At 41.9% G+C, this 8,576-nt stretch overlaps 1 pseudogene; it reads right to left on the reverse strand.

The window, feature by feature from the left end:
• Window positions 1-1,353: 1,353 nt before the first annotated feature.
• On the reverse strand, window positions 1,354-4,600 carry LOC115300422 (annotated as a pseudogene).
• Between the last annotated feature and the right edge of the window lie 3,976 nt (window positions 4,601-8,576).

Genomic DNA, 8,576 nt, shown 5'->3' on the forward strand with positions numbered 1-8,576 from the left:
GAGGCTGCTCATACTTCCAAGAGGTCACTGCAATTCCTTGCTAAATGGCCACCTACTTCATTAAGCCAGCAAGGACAATCTATGGTAAGTTAGAGTGCAAGACAGTTATATAATATAACATAACACACATGTTATATCCTATCAGTTTTGCTAAAGCCCATTGGTTAGAAGGAAGTCACAGACTCCACTGACACTCAAGGGGAGGAAATTACACAAAGCATGAACACCAAAAGGTGGGGATCATGGAGGGCCATCTGAGAGTTCACTTGCCAGAGGAAAGGTCAGGCCTAGACCTGTGAAGAGTCAGAAGGCCCAAGCGAGTTCCATGTAGGAGGGGTTTAGGTGCTGTATCACGTACATCTGTCTCACCAATGCCTCTTTTTTTTTTTAATATTTTATTTATTTTTAATACAGAGAGAGACAGAGCATGAGAGGGGGAGGGGCAGAGAGAGAAGGAGACACAGAACTGGAAGCAGGCTCCAGGCTCTGAGCTAGCGGTCAGCACAGAGCCTGACGCGGGGCTCGAACCCACGAACGTGAGATCTGACCTGAGCCGAAGCCGGAGGCTCAACCGACTGAGCCACCCAGGCGCCCCACCAATGCCTCTTCTTAAGCTTAGGAAGACCTCAAGGGACACGCTATGATTAACTAATAAAGATATAAACAAAACATGATTTTCTGCACATTCGCTCATGGAAAGGAACTGATTAGTTAAAAAAAAAAAAGGGGGGGTGAAAATGTTTCCTGGCCATGAAGGGCATGAGGCTAAGAAGCAACTAGTAGAAAAGTAGAATAGCCAAAAAAGGCTCAATTAAGGCAGAGCTTAAGGAAAGCAACTGTACGTTTGAGGCTTAATTCTTCTAGAATGCAGATAGACACTGAACCAACCAACAACCGATATGTGGTGTATCTAGAACAGATAATTGTCAGAAACACAGGGTGGAAGCGGGGTTGACCTCTCTTGCCATTGTGTCTAAATAATTCATCAGTAGAATAACGTCTGCCTCCCATTCCCACACGTTAGACTTTTCTGGAGCAGAGATCTTGGTTCCTAAGAGGGAAATGCTTCTATAGAGATACAGAAAGGATTCCATGTAGCTTGAAGTTGGAACTACTACCTGGTTACATTGGAGGTTCTCATGCCAGCGTACCCACAGGCCCACAGGCAAGGAAAGGGGATGCCATACTAGTGAGGTAATCTACCCAGATTGACATGGGGAATTAGAGTCACTTTTACACAATAGGGAAATTGTATAAACTGAACATACAGTTTTTTTTCTGGGACCTGAAGCCCTCCTTTATTATGAACTGTAACCAGCGGGGGACCAGAGAGCAGGTGCGGCAGGCAGCCCCCTAGGCGTGCTACTGCAGGGTGGCTTTCTCCTTGGCCTTCACCTCCATGTAGTCCTCATCCATGAGCTCCGTGGTGCCCCTGCACAATGATATCATGCCCTGATGTTCATCTCATGGGAGTGGATCTGCATGATTCTGGCCCAGGCCTCCTTGTTGGGCATCAGGAATTCAATCTTTCAGTCCAGATGGCCTGAGCGGAGAAGTGCAGGGTCCAAGATGCCCACCCTGTTGGTGGCTGCAATTACCTTTACTTGAGTGTTGGGTTGGAACCCATCCAGTTGCTTTAGAAGCTCTAATATTGTCCTCTGTACCTCCCTGTCTCCAGCCTTCTTGCTGTCAAAGCACTCAGTGCTTATGGCATCCAGCTCATCAATGAAGATAATGGATGGAGCTTTCTCCTTGGCCAGGGCAAAGGCATCGCGGACCAGCTTGGCACCATTCACGATAAACATCTGCACCAGCTGGGGGCCAGCCAGCTTCAGAAAGGTAGCTTTGGTCTGTGCGGCACAGGCCCAGGCCAGCAGGGTCTTCCCCATACCTGGGGGTCCATACATCAACACCCCTTTCGGAGGCTGGATCCCCAAGTTCTCAAACTTCTCCTTGTGGTTCATTGGCAGGACAACGGCCTCTACCAGCTCTTGAATCTGCTGGTCCAGGCCCCCGATGTCACTGTATTGTTCTGTGGGCCTCTCATCCACCTCCATGGCCTTCACCTGTGAGTCATACTCTGTAGGCAGCATCTCCAGGATCAGATAGGAGTCTTTGTTCACACCCACCAAGTCTCTGGGCTTTAGCTTTTCTGCATCCATCAACCCAATCACAGGCAGGAAGTATGTCTGTTGTGTAGAGGTTTTGATCACTGCGCATTTACCCTTCCTCTGGGAATCCAGGTCAATATTGGCACCATCTTCCTCTTGGTCATTGGGATCAACATCAAAAGCTCGATGACGTTGGAGACGAGATACAGCAGCGTCTTGTTCACTTTGATTTTCTCACTGTTCCCTTTGATCTTGTCCTTCATGGCCTGGAGGTCGTGGGTAACGTGCAATACTTCACTCTTCATGATCTTGATCTCACTGTCCAGCAGCCGTGTGCACTGGATAATCTCTTCTGTGGACATCTTGAGCACCTCCTCCCTGATTCCACCTTTCTCAGCTTCATCCCACACGGTAGTCTTCTTCTCCTGCCGAGTCACTGGACTCTCTAGTTCCGGCAGCAGATTCACGTTCTGAAGGAGAAGACCTAAGATCAGACTGGACAAGAACCGCAGCGAGACATTAATACTTTCTTTCTGAAGGTCTGCTTCTGACTAGTGGCGGACCTCTCTCGCCAAGTTCGGGACTCTCAGCCGACTTAGCTCTGGCTGCCACTGCCACAGCCAATCTGCTTCTCCGATCAAAAGATCTTCACAGGCTTCAATCTGACCAGGCAGCTCTTAGGAACTAAGGTTGACTTTATGGAGCCAATAAAATCCCTTGGAAATACCGGCCTGATGCTTACGGGGTTCCCAGCAGACACACCAGGTGATTAAAGAAGGTCATTTCCTTAAAGGAGCATGAACTCCAATATATTTCCAGGGCCTTGAGAAGAAAGGTACTAACCCAAATTGGTAGGTATTGCTGGCAAAGTCTGATGGCTTAGCTTCAACAGGATGTTAAATTTCATTCTGAGAGAGAGGAAGAGGGTCAAAGATGGTGAAGACCCTGACTTACCATCCTCCCGGGCACACTGAACCTGCACCCACCTGTACAGTAAGCAGCCCCTGCTGCAGAACTGCCTGGACAGCTTCCACATGACCAAGGATGGACAGACCACATAGAGAAGAAGAGGAGAGACAGAGACCTAGTAATGATGGGAACCCCACCCCCAACTGTGAACTGCAGTGGGGAGGGAGAGTATTGAGGGACCAGGAGCTGATTCATCTGCCCTGGGGCACAGAAAAAAAGCCACAGTTTAAAAGGGCAATTAGAGGGGCGCCTGGGTGGCTCAGCTGACTTCGGCTCAGGTGGTGATCTCACGGTTTGTGGGTTCAAGCCCCGCATTGGGCTCTGTGCTGACAGCTTGGAGCCTGGAACCTGCTTTGGATTCTGTGTCTTCCTTTCTCTCTGCCCCTTCCTTCTTCATGCTCTCTCAATAATAAATATTTTTAAAAAATTAAAAAAAAATAAAAGAGCAATTGGAGGGGCACCTCAGCAGCTCAGTCAGTCCGATTTTGGCTCAGATCATGATCTCACCGATCGTAAGTTCGAGCCTTGCATCGGGCTCCCTGCTGTCAGCACAGAACCTGCTTCGATCCTCTCCCTCCTCTCAAAAATAAACATCCCCTCCCCTCTCTCAAAAATAAACATAAAATTTTTTAAATTAAAAAAATTGTGACAAATATTGTGGAACTGAAAGGAATAACAATGTCCTCGGCTTTGTTGCTTCTCTTTCCCATGATAACAGTGAATTGTAGCAATCATGGTCCAGTGAGAGAAGGAGTTACCACTCAGACACCTTGGGGATAATGCTTTGAATCAACCTAACAGGCACACAACTCAGACCAGCCAAAATACTTTGTTTTTTATATATGTGACTAAATCTTACACTACTTGCCTGTGACTTACTCTTCTGAACTTTTCTGTTGGCACACGGAGAATAATGTCATGGTGACCTACTGGTGCTCTAGAATGTGCTACTTAGGAGTGTGGGAAGTTAACCCAGTGGAGAAATCTTTTGAAGAAAGGCATTTGGGACAAAATGGATAAAACTTTGTCCATTTTTCTCCAGACAGATAGTCTTGGCTCTTCTTTAGGAGATAACACTCAATGAAAAACCAGTTGCCCACTGCTGTGGTTCAATTGAAAATGCATCTCTTTGCTCTCTCTTCTCTCTTGTTCTGTTTCCCTGCATCCTAGATCACATAGCTCAATAAAATGTTTGCACTTAAGCCTTTGCTTTAGTGCTGGTTTCCGGGGAATTAAGGCTAAAATCCTGCTTATTATGAGGATATCAATATCCCTGTCAAGTTTATTAATTCCAGATGATCTAAAATTTCTGACATGCAGGGATTCGATTCACTGGAGGATTCTACTCACAGGCAAAGAGAAAAGCCTCCATTCAAACTATACATCACATTTGGCCAGCGAGGTTCAGAAGCAGCTCTCCTTATAGCCAAGGTCTCACAGGGGCCCTCTTTGATACGTCCCTTAGTATCCAAGGGGAAACACAGCCCATCATCTACGACTTTACCCTTCTTTCCCCCCATAGGTGTTATTATTCTGGCCTAATTCTATAGCAATACTCCTATGAATTTGAGTGGGATGAAATCAAAGGACAACAGTCAGCCACAATGCCAATTTGCATATCTACAAATCTGTACTTCCTTTCTAGGTTTCCTCTCTTACGTTTCTTCTCCTTTCAAAGTTACATTTTAGTACTTGGGTACTTCATAATATGGTTAGGACTGTAAATGAAACAAACAAATTCCTTATGCTCAGTCAATAACCCCTTTAAGAATTCCTTATCATTCACTTATCTTGAAAATCTTATTACATTTTTATTTTGGAGGCATTAGTTTTAACTTTGTTTATGGAAAATATGCCTGATTGGAAAGAATTTAAAATAATAAACATGGCAAAACAAAATAAAACAAAAATTCATAGAATTCTTGCCTAAGTACCATCACTTTGAATAGATAGCTAACATTATTATTATGTTATTACGACCTTAATTCCATCATTAACATTTACCTATCAGTAGGAAGAATTAATTGCATCTAGGGTCATAACATATTAGCTGTTGATCTGAAGAAGGGGACTCTTAGACCAGAACTATTATAGATGATAAATGGCCAGCTTTTTGTAGAAGTGAGTCTGATTTGGTTGGGACTCTTCTATCTTACTCTCAGTATACTCTCTTCCATCCTAACAAAGAGAACAACCCATATTTCATTTTTTCTTGATGAAACTTTTTTGTTTTCTGACCCCAGGTCCAACTGGCCCTGGTACCAGCCAGTTACTTTCCAAGGAAAACAAATTCACTATCACTTGAAGCCAAGATTCTCTGAATTATCTTCCCTACATGTGCATTTCATTGTTATTGTTGTTTTTCTGTCTTCAAATCTTTGTAGCCATTATTTCCCACAGTCCTGGCTTTAGACAGTAGGGCTGTTTCTTTCTTCAACTCATCCATAGGCTGCATTTGCCCAGCCTGTTCATGCATCACGGTGTCTTGAACTGAAGCCAACTCTCTTCTACAAACAATGCTTTCTCTGTTGCCTGAGATTTACTGAGTTACTGGCTTTATCATATTCCCTGGGGTTTAAATTTATAATAGTGTTCAGTTGCTAGTAGCCCCTAAAGATATGTAAATTTTGATGGATTGTTACCAAATACAGAAACTTGTTCAAGCTACAAAATAAATTTCTAGTGGTAGAATTTAGACACCTCTAACAGGTAGATATTTGCAAATTGGAGTACAATGGGTATATACGTTTGTGTAATCTTGTCTATCATATTAATCATCCATCTATTTACCACCCATTCTAAATAGATCTAATATTAATGCTAGAGGGGAAACTATCATATTTTACTGAGTGAAATAATGAAGAAAAATGGGGAAAATCATGTCATTGATGGAGAAAAAAATGAGACTCTTGCTGTGCAGAAGTGTAATAGACTACAGATAATTTGTCTAGTAACTTTTCTTTATGTATGACCTTATTATTTTAACTACACTGAAGCCAATCTCCTGCCCTCTTTTTCACATTGCAGAACTTACCCAGTTTTTATTATAAATCAGAATAAAATACAAACAAGTTATATTTTCAAACACACTCTGAAGGGGAACTGGGCATTTACTTCTAGGCATTTACTACTTTCCTGGCCCTGTACTGCAAGTTCTGGAAATAAAGATAATGCAGTTGACGTGGCTGTGTTCTGAATCTACATGAAACACTAAAGACTTGTTTGACATTAGAGTCTGAACAGGTAAAAAAATTTGACAAAATCTAAGTGGTACCAGGTAGCATCTTTTGAAATAGGCAAAAAGGTGTGAGGGAAAAAAATCTAAAAGTAAAATATTTATTATCATCAATTGACATTATCAATGACAATATCTTTTCATTTATTAAAAAGTGAACATGGTGATGGAGAAGAGTTAAATAGACGGTGTTAACTGTGTGTTCTTTTTTTAATATTTATTTTTGAGAGAGAGAGACAGAGACAGAGTATGAGCAGGGGAGGAGCAGAGAGGGAAACACAGAATCCCAAGCAGGCTCAGGCTCTGAGCTGTTAGCACAGAGCATGGCAGACTGGAACCCACAAACTGTGACATCATGACCTGAGCCCAAGTTGGAAGCCTAAGGACTGAGCCACCCAGGAATGCTATCTGTGTGTTCCTTAATACGAACCACACTCACTACACCCTTGCCCCAAGTATTAATGCTCCAGTGCAGGCATTTTCACTTTTGTTTATTTTTCTGATATTTACTAATTATGAATAATGTAGGAATAATGTTATTTTCTAATTTGGTAATTTAGGCATTTATCCGTTGTAGATTATTTTCATATCCTATTATAATGGATACAGAGTCAATTCTCTACTAGAATTAAAAGAGAAAAAGACAAATCCCTTAGCTATGAAGTGAATTCATTACACCATACAATTTCAGTGTAGATTGGATTTTACATTTTATCTGGTTCAGCACTCTCTAATCCTTGATATTTTTTTCCTAACCACTCCTCAGAGGACATCAGCTTCTGCATGGATTTCTTCGGTTGCTGTGAAATTATACCTCTCAAGATTGTCCGTTTCATCCTTTCATAGCTCAGAACTCTCTCTTTCTCCCAGATTAAAATCTACATCCCTGGGACTGTTCCATCTTGATCTAGAATTCCAGATGGAATTACTACTATTCTAGCGGACAGATCTGGAAATATTTTGAAGACAATATTCATTTTTTTCTTTAGTATTCTCTCTTCAAGGCTAGGTATTATAAATTCCTTAAATTACTGTATTTCAAGCCCTTGTTCCATCATCAGTGCTCCCCCCTGCAGTTTTACAAGGTGTCAATGTCACGGTTGAGTGTGGGGCTTAAGGGGGACACTCTGAACCACAGGCAACAAATGTTCTCACCTCTCTTTTCCTACTCGTCCTTCTAGGAAAGCCACCCCACGGTACTCTCTCATATTGAGCTGATAGGCAACCAGAACACGTTCTAGAGTGCAAGTCTGCTGAGTTTAGATTCCCTTACGCTTCAAGTTGATATTTTGGGCCCAAGAACAGTGCCCAAGAAATATGTTATCACTGTTACATTTCCTGGCTAGTCAGAATCTGACCCGTGGCTATGTTTGGGACTCTTTTGAATGTGAATCCTATCATCTCTGATATTTCTCAACACTTCCATATTTGTGTTAACTGCAAATATTCCTTGTCAGCCATTGGTATCCTTACAGGAGCCCTTAATACAGACATTCAGGCAGAAACAGTCAAGGTTAGACCCTCTTGCCATCTCCCTGCCAAGCCAACATTAATTTCTTGATAAATATTTCTGAGAGTTAGGTTGTTAAATTGGCTCCAATAAATTTAACACTCTGTAAAAAGAGACTAAGAGAGCACAAGAAACAACAACAACAACAACAACAATAATAAAATAATACTGACTTTTTAAGAGGTTAAGATAGGAAAGAAATAGAACTTGGGGGAAGTACTATTAATGTATTTTTTAAACAATGTTTTTAAAAAACTGATTTTGTTACATGATAAACAATTATCTATAGGTTTTGGGCAAAATGAATTAAAGCAGAACACATATTCATATTCATATATTATAACTTAGCTATAAACTTTTGGAGGATGATGACTTTGTCTTGCTGTGTGTGTGTGTGTGTGTGTGTGTGTGTGTGCGCGCGCGCACATGTATGCATGTCATGAGGACTTACAGGTAGAAAGCTACAAGGCACTCAAAAGTGTTTGTTTGTCAGTAAGAGTTAGAAACACATAAATAAACAACCAGCAAATAGTTACATTTTGAAGTACACAAATAGATGCCCTATTGTGGGGGAATTATTGTTGAACAAGTATAAAATACAACTGTTAGGTACCGTGTCACCTAGGATATACTTGCTTTTATTGGCAAAGGGATTCTCTGTCCCTGTGAAGTCATCATTACCAAATTTGACAATTTAACAGTGTATCAGTATGTGCATTAAGATGTTTCCTCTTTCTTCCCTTTTTAGGTA

Source organism: Suricata suricatta, chromosome 1 (genome assembly GCF_006229205.1).
Source record: "Suricata suricatta isolate VVHF042 chromosome 1, meerkat_22Aug2017_6uvM2_HiC, whole genome shotgun sequence".
Lineage (NCBI taxonomy): Eukaryota > Metazoa > Chordata > Mammalia > Carnivora > Herpestidae > Suricata > Suricata suricatta.